This window comes from Hyperoodon ampullatus, assembly GCF_949752795.1.
Source record: "Hyperoodon ampullatus genome assembly, chromosome: 17".
Taxonomy (NCBI): Eukaryota; Metazoa; Chordata; class Mammalia; order Artiodactyla; family Ziphiidae; genus Hyperoodon; species Hyperoodon ampullatus.
The window spans coordinates 52,759,864-52,786,112 of record NC_136930.1 but is presented as its reverse complement, the minus strand read 5'-3'; positions in this window follow the sequence as shown (position 1 = coordinate 52,786,112).

Genomic DNA, 26,249 nt, shown 5'->3' with positions numbered 1-26,249 from the left:
TAAGCTCTTTTAAGACTGCTTTGCTGGAATTTTTCATAAAGAATCTCAGATTGAACTCTTAAGATAATCTGAGGTCAGGAAACCAAGCCAAGGACTTACCATCAAATTTTACTTTCAATACCTATAGTTAAGGTAAATTCCTCTTTTCTCAATGTCCCCCCAAACTATCCTGAGGTTCCTGAGCCTGCCAGGAAGTGACCTTCCTTACTCACCTGGTAATGCTGCCAGGAACCATGTAAGCAAGGTTCCAGGCCAATTTTTCCAAGCAGTTCCTTAAATCTGTCTGGTGTCTGAGCCTATGTACATCTCTCTCAAATATGATATTCCAAACAAAGCCTTGGTTATTTAGCCAATATTTCCAATTGTGTGTTGTTATAAGGAGAACAAATTCTTATTGAACTCCTGCAAATCAGTAATTATATTGCCCCAAAATAATTCTCGAGACTTTCTGAATTCTGGAGGAATCGGATAGGGAGAAAAGTAAATGTTTCATCTTTGTTTACAAAGGTATACTTTACTAAGTTGCTGTAAGTCACAGATAGCTGAAGAGAAAAGGTTTCCTTAAATCTCGAGAAACAAAACATTAAGGAAACAGTAATGTTTCAAACAAAACGTCATATAAGAACGAGTATTCAAATGAAGGAGCATAGAGGACAGCAGTAAGAGTTAAATCAGTCTTACAGTCTTTCATTTTACTTACCTTTTATATATTTAATTTTTTATTAGCTTCTTGCAATGAATCTTTCAATGAAGCTATTTTGGAATTTTGAGGACTTTTGGAGGCTTCTCCATGACAGTTAAAATATGTATCCAATTCAGTTTGATTTGGGAACCCTTGCTTTTAAATGTATTTCGTAAATGATCTTGTTTAATTGGAATGTTCCTCATAATGACCATTGTAATTCTAGATTATAATTCCCCTGAGGGCTGGCAGCAGTTTGGTAGGACCGTAGCCTCAAATGGAGTTTAACCCACATTTGTGTCCACCCAAATCTAGCTGCAAATGGGGTGCAACCCACATTTCTGTCTGTCCATATTTTGGGGCCCTCAACCTGACAGTTACCAAGCCAAGTTCTCAGGACACAGATTTTAGTAACATTTTTCCATTTTTGTAGATATCTATAACTTCTGGGACCACAGTTCTTAGACATAAAATAAGTAGGTGTGTCAGAATTTGTTGCGCTCGATTCCTTGGAACTTAAGAATTCCTGGTTTTTTGTTTTTTTTTTTAGGAAAAGCCTTGGGATTCTCAGTCAAATTAATACTTAAGAGGATTGTGCCCCTTGGTGGGGGATTGGGTGGTATTTACAGTATATCTCATTGCATGGAAATTTTCTTGAGGTTAGCAGGTGGTCTAGTGTCAATCTAACATGTTCTGTGACCAACGTATCTTAACACAGGAAATTTAGAGTTAGATGGTAAGTGCTCTAACAGTTTTTAAGTTCTTGATACATATGCCCGTCAATTTTGAGCTTTTGGCTTCTGAGATTCTTGTTAGCAATAGCCTTTACCTCATGTGCACATTAATTTTACCAAACCAAACTTGGGTTTGCTCGCCCATGTGTAGTAAAACCAATTTGCTGAAACCAGTTTGCAGTGAAGGAAAGTGCAGCATTTACTTCAGGAGGCCAAGCAAGGAGTACAAGGAAGCTACTGCTCAGAACACCCAAACTCCCAGATGGTTTTTAGTGAAGCATTTTTAAAGGCAAGGTAAAGGAGGGGCCTCCCAGAGTTTGTGATCAGCTCATGCACAATTCTCTGATTGGTTGATGGTGAGGTAACAGGGTAGTATCACAGGGGTTAACATCCTCAATCCTTAGGCTCCAATAAGTCTGGGGGCTACATGCTTATGATCATCTAGTAGTTAATTTCTTCCATTTGTTGGTGGTTTTAGCATCTGTAAAACAACTCAGTAAATGTGCATCAGATACTATGATCTAGGTTCTTCAGAAAGAAGCTAAAGCAGAAGATATGGGAGAGGGGAGTTGTCCCAGGAAGGACCCATAGCATCCTGCTTTGTTACATTAACACATCAGCAGTAACCAAAGAGATGTTACAGAAAACTGGCCAAGGGAAGGACTTGTGTGTACCATCAGCAATTCCCAATGTGGAACTGGGGACTAGAGAAAGGACTGATCTAGCAGACCTCAACAGTGAGGACTGTGGAACTGGGTTTCAATGAAATGGAGAACTGTGAACTGAACCACCAGCAGTTCCCAGTGTGAAATCTGAGAACTGAACCAAAGGCTAGGGATCACAATTAAATAGGGACTCAGGTTCCAGATGGAACCATCTATCAGCTCAAACTGACCTGGTAAGCCCTGGACAGGATAATCAATTTGATTGGGAACTAGCTATAAAAGTAGTGGAGCTCAGAACTAAGAGAAACTTACCTGTGGCCCTCAGAAAGAGCACCTGTGTTTCTTGTTGTCCCCAAAGTCATCAGAAATTTTCTTTGGATCTATTCACTGCCACCAAATCTGTTAAAAAACAAAATTCAAGTAAGTAAATTTCAAATATCTTATTGGCTTTATTCAGTGATTCATAAATCAGGCAACATCTCATCTAGCAAATAGAAAGGAGCTCCTGAACCAGTGGAATTTGAAATTAAAAACACAATACGTTTACACATTAACACCCCCAAAATGAAATACTTAGGTATAAATCTAACAAAATATGTCAAATTCTATAAAAGGAAACCTACAAAACTCTCATAAAATATATCAAAGAACTAAATAAGTGGAGACAGAGTCCATGTTTATGAATACGAAGACAATATCTTTAAGATAACAGTTCTTCACAACTTGATCAATGGATTTAATGCAATCCCAGCCAAAATCCCATCAAGTTTATTTAGTCTGCATCAACAAATTTATTTTAAATTTCATATAAGAGACAAAATACACAGAATACCCAACACAGTATTAAAGAAGAACAAAGTTGGAGGACTGACTCTACTTGACTTCAAGTCTTACTATAAAGCTACAGTGTGGAACACTTAAAACTGTGGAATTGGTGAAAGAATACATAAGTAAATCAGTGGAGCAGAGGAGAGAGACCAGAAATAGACCCACATGAATAAAGTCACCTGATCTTTGACAAAGAAGCAAAAGTAGTACAATGGAGCAAAGATAGTCTTTTCAATAAAATGGTGCTCAACAGCAGAACATCTACATGTAAAAAAGTGAACCTAGAGACAGGTCTTGCAGTCCTCACAAAAATTAACCCCAAAATGGGTCATATACCTATATGTAAAATGTAAAACTGTAAAAATCCTAGAAGATAACAGGAAAAAAACATATGACCTAGGGTTTGGTGATGACTTTTTAGATATAACTTACCAAAAGGCATCATCCATGAAAGAAAGAACTAATAAGCTGAATTTCATTAAAATTAAAAATTTGAGATTATGTGTAATCCCTATCAAAATACCAAATACATTTTTCACAGACCAGAACAAATAATTTAAAAATTTGGATGGAAACACAAAAACTCTGAACAGCCAAATCAATCTTGAAAAAGAAGAACAAAGCTGGAGGTGTCATACTTCCTGATTTCAAACTATACTACAAAGCTACAGTAATTTAAACAGTGTGGTACTGGCATAAAAACAGACACATAGATCAATGAAACAGAATAGAGAGCACAGAAATGAACCCAAACTTACATGGGCAATTGATCTACAACAAGGGAGGCAAAATTATACGATGGGGAAAAGACAGCCTTTTCAATAAGTGGTGTTGGGAAAACTGGACTGCTACATGCAAAAGAATCAACGTGGACTACTCTCTTACACCATGACCAAAAATAAATTCAAAATGGATTAAAGACTTAAATGTAAGACCTGAAAACGTAAAGTTCCTAGGCAATATATTCTTTGACAATGGTCTTAGCAATACTTTTTTTTTTGTATCTGTGTCCTCAGGCAAGGGCAACAAAAGCAAAAATTTAAAAATGGGACTATATCCAACTAAAAAACTTTTATGCAGTGAAGGAAACCATCAAAAAAAATGAAAAGGCAACTTACTAAAAGGGAGAAGATATATATTTGGAAACAATATATTCTATAAGAGGTTAAGATCCAAACTATATAAAGAACTCATACAACTCAACATGAAAACACAAAAAACCCAACTGAAAATGGGCAGAGGACCTGAACAGACATTTTCCCAAAGAAGACATACAGGTGACTAACAGACACATGAAAAATGCCTAACATCACTAATTATCAGGGAAATATAAATATAAAGATTACAATGAGATACTACTTCACACCTTTCAAAATGCTTATCATCAAAAGACAACAAATAACAAGTGTGGGCAAGGATGTGGAGAAAAGGGAATCTTCATGCATTGTTGGTGAAAATGTAAATTGGTGCAGCTCTGATGGAAAACAGTATGAAGTTTCTTCCAAAAATTAAAAATAGAACTGTCATAGGAGCCAGCAATTTCACTTCTGGGAATTAACCCAAAGAAAACAAAAAAACTAATTTGAAAAGATATATGCAGATCAAAGTTTATTGTAGCATTATTTATAGTAGCCAAGATATGGAAGTGACCTAAGTGTCCATCAATAGACAATTAGATAAAGAAGGTGTGGTATATATACAAAATGAAATATTACTCAGCCATAAAAAAGAAAGAAATCTTGCCATTTGTGACAACATGGATGTTTCTAGAGGGTATTATGCTAAGTGAAAGAGAATAAAAAGAGAGGCCACAGACTGGAAGAAAATATTTACAAATGCTATATCTGTTAACAGACTATTATCTGAAATACACATAAAACTATTAAAACTCAAAAATAAGAAAATAATTGGATTAAAAAATGGACCAAAAAATCTGCATAGATATCTCACCAAAGAGGATCTACAATAAGCAATAAACACATAAAAAGATGCTCCATCTCATATATTATCAGGGAAATACAAATTAAAACAACAGTAGGATTCTATTACAAGCCTACTAGAAAGGCCCAAATCCCGAACACCGACAACAAATTCTGGCAAAGATGTGGAGCAACAGGAACTGATATATTGCTTGTGGAAAGGCAAAATGGTACAACCACTTTGAAAGTTTGACAGTTTCTTAAAAAACTACACCTACTCTTACATACAATCTAGCAGTTTTGCTCCTTGTTATTTGCTCATAAGAGCTGAAAACTTATGTCCATATGAAAACCTACAGGTGAATGTTTATAGCAGCTTTCATCATAATTGCCAAAACCATCTGGAAGTAACCAAGATGTCCCTCAGTACATGAATGGATAAACAAACTGTCATACATCCAGGCAATGAAATATTATTTGGCACTAAAAAGAAATGAGCTATCAAGCCATGAAAAATCATGGAGGAAGCTTAAATACATATTATTAAGTGAAAGAAGGCAGTTTGAAAAGGTTACATACTGTTTGATTCCAAATATATGGCATCCTGGAAAAGGCAAAACTATGGAGACAGTAAAACAGTCAGTGGTTGCCAAGGGTTGGGGGTAGGGAGAGATGAATAGGTGAAGCACAGAGGATATTTAGGATGTGAAACTTTTCTGTATGATACTATATGGTGGATACACGTTGTTATACATTTGTCCAAACCCATAGAAAGTATTGTACAATACCATAAGTGAACCCTAATGTAAACTATGGATTTTGGGTGATAATGACCTGCCAATGTAGGTTCATCAGTTGTAACAAAGGTACCACTGTGGTAGGGGATGTTGATAATGGGGGAAGACTATGTATCTGTGGGACAGGGATATATGAGAACTCTCTGTACCTTCTGCTCAATTTTGCTATAAACCAAAAACTGCTCTTAAAAAAAAAGTCTATTTAAAAAAACAAAAGAAAAATATGTTTAAGTTCCAAAATGAAATTCATATGTTATGATGTGAGATAATTGAGGACACTTTTGGAGGAATTAAATTGTGTGGGCTAGCTGAAGTTTCCAAGTAAAAGTTTTAATTCTTTTTTGTTTCTAATACAAAATGAATTCATGCTGATTGTTAGCAAATTTAAACACTTCATACAAAAATATAAAGAGCAGTTTATAAAAGCTGTTCTTAGCTTTTTCTAAATTACTCATCTCTTAAATTAAGTCTTAAATTAACTATGGACTGTTAAAAGTTTCCTGTGCCTTCTTCCAGACCATCTCATATTCACTTATGAACATTGCATTATTTTTTATTAAAATGTATAATAAAAAACCAAGGACCTTGTTTTTCTTATTTGCCAATTTATAATCCCTGCACAGAGCACTGCTTAGCCTGTAGTAATTCCTCAACAAGTGTTTATTGAGTTAAAAATGAATATGTGTGTGTGTGTGTGTGTGTGTGTGTGTGTGTAGGTAGGTAGGTAGGTAGGTAGATAGATGTGCGTGTATACAGAGAAAAAATACAATTATAGTTTATATATTTTAATGTAATGGGCTTGCTATCATCAAACAGCATGTTTGATATGTTGGAATCTTCTTATTAATATATTAAACTGTCTTCCTTGATCTAAATAACTACCTGGAATCTAATTGTACCTTAATGTATTGAGCCTGTCTCCAAAAGATGGAGTTTCGGGTTGTCTATAATTACTCATTAATATGCACAATTGAATGTTCTTATATATGTATTTTTTGCATGGTTTTAGAATTGCTAGATGAAAGTGTACTTGAGTTTTGCCTTTTGGTGAGTTTTGGACAAATTCTACTCCAAAAGTTTGAAGCCAATGGTGTGGAAGGATTAGGGGCTATATTAAACTTAGATTTATAAAATTGGGTCCTTGTCAGAAAGTCAAGACAATCTCTAAAATTCAGCATTTGAATGCTTTATTACTCAGTGTAAAGTTTATTTTCTTTAATGTGATTTAGTAAATGGGAAAACTAATTCCAAGTTTTGTTAATTGGGGGCTATCACATCTTCTTGTGTTACTGAGTCCAAGCTAATACTGCTCACCACATGGTAGGCTAATAAATCAGGAGACCAGTTGTTGGGGCAAGGAATATTGTTGACTTTATTTGGAAAACCAGCAGACTCAGAAGATGGTGTACTAGTGTCCCAAAGAGCCATCTTACTGGAGGTACAATTCAGGGTTCTTTTATACTAAAAAGGGGGAGGGGTGTGGTTAGTTGTTGCAGACTTCTTCCTGTCAGAATCCTTTGTTCTTGCAGCTGTCCCTGTAGGTTAACTCATGATGTTCATGCAACCTCCAACAGGATGAATGTTATTCTCTGTTCTAAATATTTTTATCTCTCTATGAATGGGAAAATGTTATACTTTTGAAGGTCAGAACCTTGAGAATGAGCTATCCTGTATATTTCAGGCTATAGGCAACATTCTTAACTTGTAGCAAAAGCAAGAGAATACAAAGGTTAAAGTAAAAGAAACAGATCCAATATGGAGTCAGATTTGTTCTTCCCTATTAAACTTGCAGTGTTTAAAAATGACAAACTCTTACACCTCTTATTTGAAAAGTCAATAACATATGCATTCAATCCCAGTGTCCTTTCTGTTCACACACTTCCTCATTCCTTCATTTACTTGATAAGATAATAGTTATTGAGCTCCTCTTATTTGCTGATTATTTATATAGACCTAGGTGATCAAGACAGATACAGTCCCTGAATTTAGGGACTTAATGGTCTTGTGGGGAGGTAGTATAAATAGCATTTATAATAATGCAACAATTGCTATATTTTGATTATGGGAAGCATACAGTGAGAGCACACATTGGCCCTTAATTACATCTCCAGTGACAAGATAGCAGTCAAAACCTGCAAGCTGACATCTGAAGAAGTGAGACATGACCAGGTAAAGATTGGAAAGAATAGAAATCCAAGCAAAAGAAGAACAGTGTATAAAGTTCTTAGAGAATTTGTCCAAGGACCTAAAAAAAAAAGTGTCTAGAGCATGGAACAAAGGGGTGGGGTTTTTTCCTTTTTTTTTTTCTTCTGAAGCATGTTACAAGTTTAAGCTTTCTTTTTGAAAAATAAGATATTCTCCTGATACATCTTAGTATATTCCAATTTTTACTGTCAAGTGAATTATTTATAGTTTTTTCTTCCAGTATAAGTTTTTATGGAAAATTTTCCCTGAGTGGTACTTGAATTTCAAATAAATTTGTTTTCTGATGCTAGGACTCTTCTGGCAACTGTAACTTAAAAAATATTTTGTCCATCTGCATTGCTAGGTTTGAAGTAAATTAACACTTGTTTATAATTTATAAGTTATGAATATATAACCTTACCTCTCAGTAAGATCCACAAGCTTCATAAAATAGCTGATAAAAATGTAGGAAACATGTAATGATTGTTATCTAAATTTATAGACTGTTGAACTCATAGGGCTTGCAAAAATGTTGTTAGCTCTCATAAATTATACTTGAAGTAAAATGTCATTGTGTATTTGGAAACTCTCCATTTAATAAATCATTATATGCCAGAGATGAATTCATACTGTAAGGATATCAAGTACTAATGTGATAGAATTTAAATTTCTCTCTTATTCCAAGTGAATTCTTTTTGTGAGACATCTGAATTAGCCAATAAAGAACACATAAAGGAATTTATATTTTTTTTCCTTAGTGTCAAACAGAATTAGATCATCTGAAATTTGCAGCCAGACTCTTTAATCTAACACATAATCCTGGCAGCTTTCTGTAACTCTTATTTTAGTTAGACTTTCAAGAGTATTTCTATTTGACACATGTACAAGTTTTTGTTCCTAAGGTAATGATTTTCCCATAGAACACATAGCATTTCTAGTTTGAAAATCTTTCATAATTAAACTTTGAGGCTTTAGTGAATAATCTAATACCTGACCATGCTAATTATATCAGCTGAAAATGTGATTGATTTTTTGTAAAATGATACGTATTGGTGGACTCTCATTATTCCTCAAGAGGTGCATGCATGCAAAAGACAAAATAACAAACAAAACAAAAAGCTATAACAGTTTTCACTGCTTTTCAAAAGTCTGAATGTGATGAAATGGCCAGAAATAGAAACTTTGTGTACAGTAATTTTTACTTAGTGGAATTTTCAAATGTGAAGTTTTCACATACTCTATGACTGCATCCTATAATTTTCCTTAGTTTTGCTTTTACATAATTTAGGTTGAAGCCTTGTAATTTATCTTCTGAAGTCCTTTCTATGCAAGAATGTAGTTGTGCTATCTCACATCTGAAAGACACTTTATTTCATTTTGATTTTCATAGATTTTTTTCCCTAGTAATCATTCAGTGAATGTAAGTCACAGTACGAGACAAAATTTATGTCCAAATCATTTAAAGGAGATTGTCCTTTGAGGGTTAAACTTTGTGAAGTAGTTATTTTGTCAAAAATCATTCATGACCGTAAAAAGAAAGAAATATAAGATTCATAGAACATTTTGATGTAATATGAAAATAATTCCGTATTAAGCAAAATGATTGAAAATCTTTTGAAATACCTCATTTGGAACTACGAAGGTCACATACAAGCCACAAATCTCAACTTAATTCTTATTCTTTAAGCAAACAAAACTTTCTTTTCAGTATAAGCAGGGGTTTATCTCTGTGAGGATTTATAGGATCATGCCCCCTAAATTGATGTTATTTTTACCTCTCTTGTCAGTCAGAATTGAAACAAATTTTGTAAACAGCTAGGTCATTGTCATTATAAACTTATTTCCATATGGATGGTGTGTGCATATTTACAACCTCCCTGATTCAAAATTTTTGCCCTTTAAAATTTTGAAAATTTGTATGGACATAAAGATCACAACAAAAAAGTAACGTCATGAATCCCTAATGGAATGTATTTACCGAACTTGCACAAGAAGGGCAAGATAATTTACAGTGTTAGTAATCCTGGAAACAGAATTAAATTCATAATTTAATTTGCAAATTACTTGTACTTGAGTACAAGGAATAGGATGGGACCATCCATCACCACTCTGTGTAGGCAACTCCACGGTTTCCAAATTTAGAACATCTAAAGAATGATTGACACAGAGTTGCATTTTCTTAAAAATAGTTGTAAATGTAGTGGAGTGTGTGAATTTATAAAAGAACTCAGAGTATATTCCTTTATTAGAGATATAGTATTTATTTCCTGTGACTACTATAACAACTTACTACAGACTTGATGACTTAAAAGAACAGAAATTCATTCTCTCACTGTTAATGGAAGACAGAAGTCCAAAATCTACATCACACAGCCTGTAATCAAGTTAACAGTTGGACTGTGCTCCTCTGGAGGTTCTAGGGGAAAATTTCTTCCTTATCCTCTCCAGCTCTGGTGGCCACTGCCATTACTTGGCTTGGAAGCACATAATTCCAATCTCTGCCCCTGTGATCATATTTCCTTCTGTCTGTGTCTAATCTCCTTCTACTTCCCTCTTATAAAGACACCCTTATTATCAGGACCCATCCAGAGTAATCTCCCAATTTCAAGATCCTTAACTTAATGATATTGGCAAAGACCCTTTTTCCCTTTAAGGTAAAATTTACAGGTTCTAGTGATTAGGAGCTGACGTCTTAGGGTGGCCATTATTCAGCCAACTACAGTCATGGATAATGATAGTTCCTTATGACGGTTGGCTCAGAAATGTTCACTGAACTAGTTTTTCATGGATTTTAAAATGTGTTAATTGTTAATCTTTCAATTTCTTGGGAAAACCTTGGCATTTTTGTCATTATTGAAGACCAGGGTGATCTAGAAGAAGAAGGCTGCCCAAATATTTATGACCTCTGACTATCTCACCCAGAAATAAGCCCCACCCTCTTCCAAGACAGGTAATACCAGCTAACAGAGCAGGAGAGACCAAAGTCTGTGAAACACAAAGTTTATTTATTTTGACTCCAGGAAAAGCCAGGGAGAAATGTATTACTGGAAGATTCCAGCCTGCAGACTCAAAACCATTTTTCTTATTTACAGGCCAAATTCTTTAGATTTTCTGCTAGCATTTTTTCCTCAACTTTCCACTCTCTTTATTAAGGTAATATAATATTTTAATTTCCTATAACAAAGTTGATGGGAAGCAAAAGATAAAATATTAGCAGAACAAAGGGAAAATTAGTAGTCTGATCCAGTAAATAAACTATTAAAAATAATTGAATCCTGATCCCCCAATTTTAGTAGTAACATTTAAATGTAAAGGAACAATTTTGCAGTGTACTGAAGGCAATTGTTTAAATTACAGCATGAGAAAAATGATAAAACAGTGAATTTGGAGAAAATACTTCATTAAATGATTTTGTCACCATGCTTTACATTTTACTTCCAATGGTTAAAAAGAAACAAACAACAAACCAAAAAAACCCCTTGTCATTATATTCATTATCTGCAAAAGCCTCTGACTTTAAACATACAGAAGCTTTATTTAAGAGTGATGATAAGGGAAATAAAGAAAAGGATGCTATGAAGAAATGATTGTTTTGCCTTAAAGCAAGTTTAAAAATTTATAACATATGCTTCACTGAAACATTTGTGAATCTCTAAAAGCAAACTGAGTTTTTTTTTAACAAATAAACCTCACTTTCCAAGATAAAATATACTGAAAACCAATTAATTTATTTGTGTTAAAATTTAAAGCTAATGATAAAACCAGTGTGTGTTATTTGAGGCGTTGTGTATCTTTTTGTAGCAGTTAGGATTGTAATCCAGACTCACTGAGTTATACTTATAATTGCATTAAGAATTATTCCATACAGATTAAGATACCAATTTTATCACTTGCTTTTAAATAGTCTGAGAAGGAAGTATTTTAATGTATGTCTATTTACTTGGGGTACCTCAATAACGTCCACTATGGCAGTATGTGACTTAGTTCCCATGGTGTATTGAAATAAGGCAGGGATTTAGATATAGGCATATTTAGGTTTATATCTTGGATTTATCCCGTGACTGGGGAGATATTACTTAGTTCCTATTCCTTATGGTTCATTGCTTTCTCATTTCTTTAGTAAGGTGAGGAAATTAGCATACATTTGCAGTTAGTGGAAAATCCAACTCAAAGTTATTTAAGCAATAACAAAATTCATAACCTCATATTAAAAAAAAATTCCAAGTTTTGATGGCTCCAGAATTGGTAAACTCAGTGGCTCAAAGACATTCGATTACCCACATTGTTCAAATTCTTCTGCTTTGCTATCTCTGAAGTTTTGACTTTGTTTTTAAAACAATTCTTGGTTCAGTTTGGCTATAGTTACTTCAGGGCATATGACCAGACAATATCCAAAGGAAAAAAGAGACTGTCACTTTCAATATCTATCTGTCTATCTATCTATGAATCTATCTGTATCTACCTATCTACTCTCCCTCCTTTACCCATTTCGAAAAGCATCCTAACAGACCCTGATTTAAGTCTTGTTGCCCAGTATTTGGTTACATAATGTTTGCTAAACATCTCTTGTAAAGTGAATGAAATTACCACAGTTGGTTTAAATTAATCATCTATGGTGGTTTGGATGTTAAGAATTAACAAAATTGTTTCCAAAAAAATGGACATCACATTGATTAGTAATTCTTACACAACATCTAAGAAAACAAAGTACACAACAAATATTATTATTAAAATTTCAGTTATATATAAGAACTGCAAGAAAATTTGAATTATTCATTATCAATTTTCATGGCAAATGAAATATTAACTTGTGGTCTTTTGAAAAAGTAGCTCATTGTTATTTTACCTCACATTCCTCCCCAATTCGGAACTCTCATCAGCAAGAGTCTTTCCGAGTAGGAAGGCAAGAAACACATGAAAAGCTGCTCAACATCACTGATTATTAGAGAAATGCAAATCAAAACTATAATGAGGTATCACCTCACACCAGTTAGAATGGGCATCATCAGGAATTCTACAAGCAAGAAGTGCTGGAGAGGGTGTGGAGAAAAGGGAACCCTCTTGCACTGTTGGTGGGAATGTAAATTGATACAGCCACTATGGAGAACAGTATGGAGGTTCCTTAAAAAACTAAAAATAGAATGACCATATGACCCAGCAATCCCACTCCTGGGCATATACCCAGAGAAAACCATAATTCAAAAAGACACATACACCCCAGTGTTCATTGTAACACTATTTGCAATAGCCAGGACATGGAAGCAACCTAAATGTCCATTGACAGATGAATGGATAAAGAAGATGTGGTACATATACACAATGGAATATTTCTCAGCCATCAAAAAGGAATGAAATTGGGTCATTTGTAGAGACGTGGATGGACCTAGACACTGTCATACAGAGTGAAGTAAGTCAGAAAGAGAAAAACAAATATCGCATATTAACGCATATATGTGGAATCTAGAAAAATGATACAGATGAACTGGTTTGCAATGCAGAAATAGAAACACAGATGTAGAGAACAAACGTATGGACACCAAGGGGGGAGAAAGTGGCAGGGGTGGTGGTGGTGGTGGTGGGATGAATTGGGAGATTGAGATTGACATATATACACTAAAATGTATAAAATAGGTAACTAATAAGAACCTGTTGTATAAAAAATTTTGTTTTAATTTAAAAAAAACCTATTTGACATCTCTGGTTCATAGTGTTTTCATGCCCCAGCAACTAAAAAACCAATGTAACTGGCTGTGATTTTACAGAACTTTTGGTTTAGAAATTTTAATCGCAAATTACACATAAAATTCATTGCATTATGCCAAGCCTTGCCCAGTTTTTCACCTGTGGTTATCAAGATAAAATAATTAAGAAATATATATATCAGATATCAAGAGTAATGCCAAACCTTGCCCAGTTTTCCACCTGTGGTTATCAAGATAAAATAATTAAGAAATATATATATCAGATATCAAGAGTAAAGTATTTTTTAGTTTACATTCTTCATAATACATCACGTTGTGCATATTTATAATCATTTATATTGTTTGGTTTATGTGAAAAATTACCTCATGCCTACAATTCCATTAGGTAGAGAATTCTAATATGAGCAAGAAAGTATAGGTCCTACCTACCTGTGGGACTAAAGACATTTCTTACCAATTTCTTGACAAATGATTTTTGGATTAAAGACCCCTCTTAGCTGATGTCGATATTGCTTTTTTTTTTTTTTAATACAGTGTGTTTTAAGATATTTATATTAGGATTGCTTTTTTCCTGCTGTACTCTGCTGAAAACCATCCTGAGTTAAATAAAAATGAGCAGATAACTAAAAGTAAGTTCTAAAAAATCATCACTATCTGACTTTATTTTATATACCTCACTTTTTTATTTTGGTAAAATAACTTCTTAAAATGAATGGAGAGGAGAGGAGAAAATCTTTAGCTGAAGTACGGGAAAATGAAAAGTTAATTCTACAACATTGTTGTTTTCTCAACAAATTATAGCATTACCATGCTCATTCTGCATTTATATGAATAAACATAAAATGTATAAAAATACTCAAAGGGAAAAATAAATTACTTTTAGTGTACGATAACAGCTCTCATATTGGTTCGTATTTTATTTGACCAGTATAGCAGTTGAAAAGCCCTGTGGGAAGAACTATATATATTAAACTACCTTCCAAATAAAAGATGTGCAGCTTTTTAAATCTCATGCCTCAGAGAAATCATTTCTTTCCATATTATGTGAAATAAAATAATCTGTGAGCATAGCCTCCTTATACTGGCCTATGAGTAGAATCCAAAAATTATATATATTTTGTGAATTGTACTTATTGACATATTTTCATATTTATTTGCTTCAAAGGAGCAAAAGATAGACTGACAACATGCCTTTCAATATTAACAATGGAAGCCAGAAAACAGTGGAATGCTATTTTTAGTGTGCTGAAAGAAAATAACCAACAGTGAAGAATACTTTTTCCACAACTTTTCTAAAATTAGGGTTAAACAAAAATATTTTCATAGTGAAATCATTTGCCACAAGCAGAATCTCACTAAAGAAATTCTAAAGCTCATGCTTGTGATATAAAGCCATCCATTTAGCTGTGAGATGCAAGAAGGAAAGAAGAGCAAATAAAGTTGTAAATATGAGATTTATGTAAGTAAATACTGACTGCATAAAATATTAATTATAATAATCATATAGAGTTGGGTTGAAATAAATGAGGCAACATTAAAATCACAATAACATATAAGCCTGACAATTCATAAATGTATATATAATGTTAAATATTCTCAATCACTTGTATTATCTAGGAAGAAGAAGAAACTATTTCATAACTTCAAATTCATATAAATTAAAAATGCAAATTATAATTTCTTGGATAATCTCAGAAGCTTTTTTTTTTTCTGTTCAGTAACGCAGGACAGTAGGACAGATGACATTTTTAGATTCCTTTTCCATTTTCCAGGTTCCCTCGTCAGCTAATTTCTGCTGGGTTCAGCCACTGGAAGGTACTAACAGGAGCTTAAGGACAGGAAGATGAGGGAAGCCTTGGTATTTCTCTGCCTCTCTGACCCAGGCAATATATTTGGAAACAGCTGAGTCTCCTCCATGCTGTCAAATCTTATCCGAGTGACCCAACGTAATTCCTGCTTCTGCTGGATAACCCTAGCACCTGGGCTCCAGCAACACTGCCTTCAGTGTTTGCATCCCTATCCTAGATGTGCCAAATTCTGGTTTGCCATACTTTCCACACTTTGGCCATCATTTGGGCAACCAATTTTCTAAATTAATTTTACCTTTAGAAAAATACAAAGATTGATTTCTATACCCAAGTTGAATTCAAACCTACAGAATTAAGACAGTTAGAATGATAAAAAATAATTAATTGGCATTTCAGTCCAATAATTGATAAATAGTTCTATCTAATATAATTTATATAGTTAAAAATTCTATATAATTCTGTAAATTCTAGATAAAATGCTTAACAGAAAAACTGTATAATGGTATGGTAGAGTGTCTAAAAATAGGCAGAGACTGAAGGACATTTTACCTTTGAAAGAATGAAAGCTCATAAGGTAAGATTTACCTCTGTATGGCTTTTTCCTGAGTGCACCTCAGAGTCTGAACAACATGGGTCAGGCAGTACTCAAACAGAGCCACAGTCCTTTGGCTTGAAGTGTGAGAGTTTAGGGCTGTGAAATCAGCTGGAAATTGAGGAAGGAAATCCTGCAAAGGATTTCCAGCAGGGGGACCCCTCCCCCCAAAAATGTCTTTGCTTAAACTCCTTTCAAAGCCTTGGTTGAACACTGAGTTGCATATGTGTCAGGGAGACACCAATGCACCCAGAAGAAAGGGACAGATGGAAAGCTGAGAGGACAGAGCAGAGATTTCAGCTGTTGAATGTGAAGGTGAAATAGAGCTTGACTTTTTTTTCAAATTTTTATTGGAGTATAGTTGCTTTACAATGTTGTGTTAGTTTCTGTCGTACAGCAAAGTGAATCAGTGGTATGTATACATACATCCACTCTTTTCTAGATTTTCTTCCCGTTTAGGTCACCACAGATCACTGAGTAGGGTCCCCTGTGCTAAACAGTAGGTTCTCATTAGTTATCTGTTTTATACATAGTAGTTTTGATTTTACGCTTTCTTAGAGTGTGTTTGTGTAATGCTGGGGTGCTTACCAACTTATTTGGCTCAAAAGTCAAGCTCTTATTAGTTACCTATTTTATACTCAAACCTTCACAGGATCTAAGTGATCAGCCAATATTTAGCTGTTTGTTATGTCAAGAGTGAACACTAGTAATGAATGATACCATACTTCAAAGTCTCTATGATGTGCAGTCCACAGTATTCCATATACAATTTAAAAATTACTAGATTTACAGGCAAGAGCTATAGATTATAATGAATGGGACTTTTGCAGCAGCCCTTGATGTAAGTATTCCTCCTTTGGCATTCAGGACATGGAACTCTGAAGAGCCAAGATTTTTAGGGTCACCTTTACTTCTCCCCGTTGGTTTGCAGCCCCATGTATTTTTCCTATTGGAATATAGTACCGTAGAAGGTTCTTTGGCTCAATGTGTATATTGCTTCCTGGGGATGATATCCCATCTGAGCTGGTGCTTCAACTTTATCTTCAATAGACTGTTCCAGTGCTTTATTAGGACAGCAGGTTTTGGGTGAAATGACAGAGTATCCTATGCTCATTGGTTCATTCATACCTCCTTCATACTCCTATTATGCGTCCCTTGGTTGGATGTGAAGTACATGATATATGATATTCCATACCACTGAGCAAACATTTCTTAAGTTTGTAGAGAGTGGTGCTGGCTAAGGCTTTGTAGACAAAAAAAGGCAAACTCATACTATTTCCTAGGGAACAAATTTCTGGTCTTTCCTTATGTCAAACCTCATGTCTTTTCTCCAAACCTCTTCCTTTTGATCTTCTGAACTTTTCTTTCTAGGTCCCTGACCACCTGCCAAGCCATTCGCTACTGCACAGGATTCCATATACAATCTAAACTCAGGACATTTTCCCTTCCACATCTAGTAGATAGCCATTGGAAGGGTACATTTGTCAGTTTGTTTAGTTGCTAGAGTAGAGCCATATGATTAATGTATTGATAGGTTTACCTGTTTTTCATTTTTATCCTAAGTATTATGAAGTCACAGACACTTTAGTAATTGACTTGACAGGAAGAAAAATGCCAACAGATAAATTTGGTAGTTCCTCTTTTCTTGTGCTTAAGAATTATGAGTTCGCTTCTCAAAGAAAGAATTGATCTGATTGTTGTTATTATATAAATCACATAAATTACATTCCCTTTTAGTTTCGGAACTGGGAAAAACAACCTTTTCCACATTGAGATTTAAGTAAGCACTCTTATCTCAAAATGAATTGAGATGGAAAGTAATTATAGATTTCATTTTGTCCATGGATGGTTTTTCATGTGTACAAGAACCAAATGACATTTGCCTAATTAATAAATTGTAAAATTCAGAAAATATGTAGAAACATATCAGTCAAGGGGACAAGTAAACAGAAGGACAGAGGAGCCCAGTGCAGCTATCAGCAGCATAATGATGTGTGAGACTTACAGACAATATTAAAGGGGCCAGTGTAGCCACTTAATGAGGCTGCCTAGGAACCAGCTGCTGCTGTGGGGAACTGAGGTTCACAGCTTGGCATCTGGGTCAGTATTTGCCTTATGAACGGGAAAATGAGTATTTTAATGTGGTAGGGCAAATGGCACCTTTCCATCACTGCACTGTCACTTTTAAAAGATGAAATTTTAAAAGGCTGCTTGCCATCCCTGTGAGAAGAGGTACTAATAAAATGATGTCAGTGCTTCAGAATATTTCTATAGATGAAAACTCAGAATTAATTAAAATATTTTTATTAATGGTATTTTTAAATTATTTATTTATTTTTGTCTGTGTTGGGTCTTAGTTTCTGTGCGAGGGCTTTCTCTAGTTGTGGCAAGCGGGGGCCACTCTTCATCGCGGTGCGCGGGCCTCTCACTGTCAGGGCCTCTCTTGTTGTGGAGCACAAGCTCCAGACGCGCAGGCTCAGTAGTTGTGGCTCACGGGCCTAGTTGCTCCGCGGCATGTGGGATCCTCCCAGACCAGGGCCCGAACCCATGTCCCCTGCATTGGCAGGCAGATTCTCAACCACTGTGCCACCAGGGAAGCCCTAATGGTATTTTTTAAAGCCCTCAATATTTGTTTTAGTCCATAGTGTGTGCGTGTGTGTGTGCGTGTGGAGATGAGAAGTTAAAATCCTTTCATAACAGTAAAGCAAATTTCTAAATACTGTGAAGTTAGCTATCATCATGGTCACTATCAAATATAATCTAATTGTAATGTTGTCCTCAGTTAAGAAGCCAGACAGGGGCTTCCCTGGTGGCACAAAGGTTAAGAATCTGCCTGCCAATGCAGGGGACATGGGTTCGAGCCCTGGTCCGGGAAGATCCCACATGCCACGGAGCAACTAAGCCCGTGCGCCACAACTACTGAGCCAGTGCTCTAGAGCCCGCAACCCATGACTACTGAAGCCCATGTGCCACAACTACTGAGCCTGTGCTCTAGAGCCCACGAGCCACAACTACTGAGCACGTGCACCACCACTACTGAAGCCTGCACGCCTGGAGCCGATGCTCCACAACAAGAGAAGCCACCGCAATGAGAAGCCCGCGCACTGCAACGAAGAGTAGACCCTGCTCCCTGCAAATAGAGGAAGCCCGTGCGCAGCAATGAAGACCCAACGCAGCCAAAAAAAAAAAAAAAAAAAAAAAAGCCAGACGTATTTCCTACTTTTTGCCCAAAGAAATCCAAATTAGAGTAGAAATCATAAATCTTGGAGTCGTTTTCTGATTCAATATCTCATACCAATTATTCAACCTCCTTGAGGCTTAATTTCTTATTTCTTAAAAATGGAATAAAAAGTTCTTCCTACTTAATAAACATCCATAAGGTGTATAGGAAAGTGCTTGTATAGCATTTACCTAATACAAAGGAAATTATTTATATTTAATCCTCAGCTTAGGATGTCGGCAGATCAATATGTGTTCACCATTTTACAGGTCTAAGACTAGAAAGCTTATTTGTCTCGCTTAGTATTATATAGTCTTTATGACGTGGAGCACAAACTGGAACCTAGAATTTGTCATTGTCCAGTACTTTTCCCACTGGTTCATGGTTTCTATAAACTTAGAAATTGCTAGATAATGGAAAATATTATCGTTTTTGTTAATTATTCAAACAATCAATATCCTGTTTATTCTATATAATATTTTTTTAAAAAGCAAATTCTATGAAGATTGATGATTAGCAAGATCAGTAACTCTGTGGGGATGGAATAGACAATGTTCTCAACTAGAGAACTGACCAGATAGAAGGACAATTGATTCTGAAAGTGAATTGTGTGGTCAAATTCAGGGAGGCCACTTAAAACCAGGGAAACAAGCATGCAAGAGAACTATGAGTAGTTAAGGGGACACATCCGTGGATCAAGCACCTGGAGTCAGGATCCAAGACTGTGCAGTACATATAATATTTATCAGCATTCCAGGCAGGAGCTGGCCAAAAGGAGTGTTAAACTATACACATACTTGAAACAAAGACTCCCCATTCAAAGCTAGAGCAATTTCAGCAGTGTATTTACATAAAAATCATTTACTTTTTCTCTTTTTATGAAAATCAAGCAAAAAATTGACCATGCCTTTTGTGAAACAATTTTGTGAAATCTACATGAGAAGCTCTATCATGTTTTTTACTTCTGACAAGCCACCTGCATATTTCTGTAGTTATATGTAGAAATAGTGCCATAGCACATGAGTCACTCATTTGAGTGCTAAACAAGTCATATCCAATATGTGTTTCCTGGAAACAAAAATCCAAACTGTTTTCATTTGAAATGTGGTGAAAAAAATCTGAAATATCACAATGCAGATCTTGTATATTCTGGTAGTGAAAATAGATCAAGAGATTTTGTCAGATCATATTCCAAGTCAGAATATGAATTTAATGTGTCCATTTCTAAATAAGTGAAAGAAAAATATTAAATAAGCATAAATGTTAGAAAGGAAAAGTAAATTGGATTAAGCTCTCTTTCATTTTCAGCAGTTCCATAGTTCCATTTCTGGAAATCAATTATACAGACATTAAAATGCATATATGCAAAGATACATGAAGTTTATTACTGCAACACTATAAATAATAGAGAAAAATCGAATGCAGTGCAATGTTAAACTAAATTATATGTGTGTGTAGAGTAAATATATGTTTACTCCTGCGGGTCATGTATCTCACTGTTTTACCCCATAAAGGTCGCTCAGAAGTACTGTTATTATATGGAAAGCAAGCACATGGGATAGGGAGACCACAAGTTTTTTGACCCATTCATATGTTGGGTCCCAAAGAGTATAGTACCACAACTATTTAGGACCCAGGGGTAAGCTCAGGTGTCTGATTTCCTTCCTCATGTAGACTTTAAGTCTCTCTTCCTGCTCACTGATCTCAACCATGATCATCTCAGGCATTATAATAAATGTTCTAAGAACTATAGGAAAAGGGTTATGAGCCTCAATCTAGTTCTCTCTCAGGTATCTACCTGATTCCAAATTTTGTAATTTAAAATTGATATAAATTTTCCTTACCCCTTCACAGTAGAAGGCATCTGGAGGAGCCAGCCAAAGTTGGGTCAAAAACTTGCCTTGTTGTAGACACATAAAATGAAACATTATTGGCAAATATGTTGATTGACATTCTGATCCCAAAATTTATAGGAACATACCTTTTTCTTATTGTTGAGCTTGAAGAATAATAATCCATCAGAAATATGAGAGGTACCCTGTTGTCAGAAAAGAGCATCCCACTTTTTTATAGCAAGTTCCCAATAAGCATGCTAAAACTGCTGTTTTATGGAAAATATGATTTGTATTATTTAGAACTATGATCAAGTAAGTCAGTATTATTTAATTTTTCCTTCTAAGTGATAGTGATGCGTTATACTGATGGGCAAAAGAGGTATGTGAAAAAGAGAAGGTTGAACTAATATGTAATCTATAGATATAAAGGAAGTTAATATTTTAATCTCAGCTTAACTGTGCATCATGGTTTAATTAATATAAACTTTTTATATTCACTCTGCATTTTACATCTGTTATTGAGCCATTTAAAGTGTTGATAGACTCTGGAGTAGAAGAGATACCATTCAGAACCCATTATCCCATATACTGTTAAACATATGTTATTTCCAAATGACATAAGCTCACTTAAAAGGAAAAAAGAATCCATTTTGATTAGATCAGCATTTAATATTAGACCTTTGTATCACTTAGAAAAAATGAACGTCACTAAACTTTGTGTCAAAACCCTTACTATCAATGAAACATGAAGAAACAAAGATTTATTTTAAAAAATTATAGTGTATTATTGATATACACAAATTTTGGAGAAAGAATCTATTCAGCGATATAGTCATTTTTACTAGAATTTGATATAGATGTCTTTTTAGAAAATTGTTTCTTAACAGGAGGCATGTTTATAACAGATGAAAAGTAAGTTTCATTCATTAAATTAATAATGATAAATATCCTCATTTGCTCATTGAAAGTACATAATCAGATTGATTAATGCTATAAATTAATTAGTTTACAAAATTAAGAGTTTGTGGTGATGTCAAATAAATGTAAGTAAGTAAATAAATGAATGGTAAGAACTAATCAGTTTCAATGTGGGATGTTGCCTGAGAGACACAGAACAATTTCAGTTCTACAGAGAATACCTCAAACCGGTGCCAAACAACATGTTCTGTCTTTGATTATATTATATGTAAAAGATAACACATATTTGAATTTTTGGAATCAAACATTTTTTGGGTAAATTAGTTAAAAATTATTCATTTTCCCCACAAAACTGCAGATTTCATATAGGGAAAATACCAAAAAGTAAAAGAAAAATCGGGGAAAAAGGTGAAACTTAAGATATAATTCCCACAGGTTAAAATGCATGGTTGAGCTAACAGGAGACTAAGACAAATCTTTACAAACTAGAAACAATGGAAAAACATGAATCCAGAGAGCTAGGATGCCTCTAGATGTGGCCAGAGGGCATCTGTCAACCCCCGGTGGCTTGGAGTTTGTGATTTTATTAACGTGCTTTTCAAGAAGCTATTTGATGAAGCTGAAATTTATGGAAGGCAGCACATTCATTAGAAAAAATCTAGAATAAAACACACTTAGAGAAGATATTTAGATTCTTGCCTGCTACAGCCTTGAAGCAGAAGTGTGTGTGGGAGAGGGGCATGAAAACTCTCCTTGAGAATTCTTACCACAATGCTGCCTTCCATAGAGGAGAGGCTGAATTACCATCTATGTGGTTCAAAAAGACTCAGTTTAAAAATTTAAGCTAAAGTGTTCCAGGAATTTTAGCACCCCTCACCACCTGGCGAAAAGGCAGGGAAAAGCTCTTGGATGAATTATTTTTAAATATGACGTCAAATAATTCCCATAATACAGTTACAAGAGATATGGACTCACTTTTTAGAAAATGGAGATACAGATCAACATGAATAAGAATTTTTTTTAAAGCCACAGAAAAGAATGTTGAATTTGTATGCATTACACAGAGAATATAAAAGGAATGTGTTTAATACATTTATACAAGCAAAAGAAGGAATTGAATATTTGGATCAGAGGCAAGACACTATAAAAAACTGACCACAATTAACCATTTATAAAAATACTAACTAAAGTAAAAAATAAATATAAAAATTTAATAAATGGGCCAGCCAATTAGAAAATTGAGAAAGAAAAGACACAGAATGGAGCAGAGAGATAAAGAAATAAGACATTATATAAGAGATTAAGAGATAGGAAGGAGAGACTTTTAAAACATCAACTTTTATAACATTAGAAGATTATTAAGAGAAGGAAGAAAGACCAGGTTGATGGTATAATGATTACGAGTATTGTAGAACTGGGACTTCCCTGATGGTCCAGTGGTTAAGAATCCACCTTCCAATGCAGGAGACGTGGGTTTGATCCCTGGTCGGAGAACTAAGATCCCGCATGCCGTGGGGCAGCTAAGCCAGTGCGCCGCAACTACTGAGCCCTTGTAACACAACTACAGAGCCCAAGTGCTCTGGAGCCCACATGCTGCAACTAGAGAGAAGCCTGCATGCCACAACTAGAGAGGAGCCCCCGTGCTGCAACGAAGAGCCTGCGTGCCACAACAGAAGATCCTGCATGCCGCAGCTAAGACCCAGTGCAGCCAAAAATAAATAAATATTTAAAAAATAATAATATTGTAGAACTGATAAAGACATCAAACCTCATATTTGTGAGACCAACAAGCCTTACCATGATAAATGACACACACTCAGAAAAACACATTATGACACATCTTTGCAAAATCAAAATCAACCACTCGTCCCCCAAAAAAGTCTTAAGAGCATAAATAGCTTTTAAAGGAATAAAAAAAAAGACAGCCTGACATTATTAATGACCTAGTGGAAGATCACATCACTATTTGTAAGTTAGTCTTGCCAATAATATCTAATGTATATCTGATCCAACCACCAAATTATAGTTAGTACAGAAGACAGAGGGACATATTAAACCATAACAGTGATACAATGGAAAAAACTTACGTTAAAAATTAAAATCACATGCTTTCATGACCACAGTTTGACTTCCACTGAAATTATAATAATGTAAAATAAATTCTAATTATAAATTTCCTAATATATAAAGCTAAAATTTAAAGACCATATACAGGCATTCCTTCTTTTGCTCTTCTCTTTATTGTGCTTCACAGATATTGCACTTTTTAAAAGTCAAAGGTTTGTGGCAACTCTGCATAGAGTAAGTCTGTTGACACCATTTTTCCAACAGCATTATATTTAAATTAAGGTAGGTACATTGTTCTTTTAGACATAATGCTATTGCACACTTAAAAGTTATGTTAACACTATATTATATGCACTAAGTAACCAAAGAATTCATGAGACTCACTTTATTGCAATAATCGTTTTATTGTGGTGATCTGAAAACAAATATGCCATATCTTTGAGATATGAGTGTACTCAAAGCAAGATTTCAAGACTGTAAATTATTTAGTTATTAATAAATCACTTATGTTAAACATAAGTGCGCTAAGCACTGGATTTAAAGACATGAATAGGTCATGGACATTTTTCACAGGTATCTCATAGACCGATAGGAGATCCAGATGACTGAAACAGAATACGAGAAGTTCTGTAAGATACACTCTTGGACAATTGAGAGGCCAATTAATTCTCAATTGAGTTTTTATTTTTGTAATGGAAAGAAATCAGGGCAGTCTTCTTGGATCTAAATGTCAACATATAATTGTAAATCTTTCCAGCAAATGACTGAGGGTAGTGCCTGCCAGGCAGAGAGGTAAAAACATGTTCAAGGCACAAGGAATGAAACGCTGGAGAGTGTTGCAGCTCTATTTGGTGAGTGGCATGGCATTCATACAGAAGACATTCAGAAATACAGGCTGGTGGTGAAATAATGTGTAGTCAGACGCATTTAGATTGTATTTCTAGACTATGGAAGAGTTTGAACTTCGATTACTTCAACTTGTTACCAATGATGCAGAACTGGATTCACTTCTGAGTTTTAAAGTTCTATGTCTTGTATCACTTCCTAGAATTAAAAGCCATTCCTAACCTGTGACTTCAGAGTGGGTAACCCTTCACATTCTCTAAGTAGGTTGTCCCAAGTCTCACTTCTGCTAACAAGACCAGTGTTCCAGGAGGCTCTTTCTGTGCTTTATGGGCAGAGAAACAGGAATTCTAACTCATCAGTGTCTCTCTCCCTTACTTCTGGGGCTTTTCTTGATTTAAAACTTTCAGCTTTGCAACCGAGCAGGCGACGCTGTTGCAAGACTCTAAAATATCATGTAAGATGATGGATCCCTCATACCTCCTCACTGTGATTGCTTTCTGGTATTTTTGTTTGAGCTCCTACTCTCTTTATCCCAATATCTTAAATATCACAGACCATTTAAAATTGTGTCTGTTTCACTATCATATCTGCTAATTCCCTTTTTCCCCTATTTTTGAATTCTCAAAACAGGCCAAGATTTTGGTGAACTGATATTGAAGACAACCAAATATTTCAAACATCTTTCAAACATTTATGTAGTGATTTTCCTTACCTGTGACCTTTGTTCCATTGCTTTTGCCTGGTTTTGTAAGTGAGATGAGTTTTAGTGACTTAGTAACATAAAAGGATTCACAAACTGTATTTCATATTCTATTCCTATCATCTTTGTTTACTGCAATGTCTCTAGAGATAGGAAAGCATTTCCTCCTCTTTTTCCATACCAAAAACTAGAGTACCATTGATTATTTTTATCAGTTATTCAATTAAATTAAACCACTTCATCTCCTATTTCTTTTTCAGAGGGAAATAGCTTTTGAGCAGGATACTATCAGATGTGGAACTATGTAACATTGCCATCAACATGTCAATTTAACATGATTTGATAACATTAAAATTTGATCAAAGTTCAAAGTTGCATCTCATTTTTCAAATTACTATTACCCATATTTCACTTTTGACTTGTGGAAAAGCCAACGACTGATAGTAGACTGATGTGTGCATTGTAATAGCTATTATCAGATATAAGTGCTAAAAGATTTTCAGCTTAGAAATTAAAATTCCTGGAAAATTGCAAAGCTTTCTTTTCTAAGGAGTAGAATTACCTTTTCATTTCAAATAAGGGAAGTGACTTTGACCTCCTTCTAACACTTATTACCAAGAACATTTCAGAAAACGATTAGTCAAAGTATACTTTGTTAGTCTTTGTTAGTATTCCCTGCATCAAGGAATAACTAATGATTTCTATAACTAATAGTTGTTACTAGAGAGGTTTATTTGGAAGCTTCATGAAAA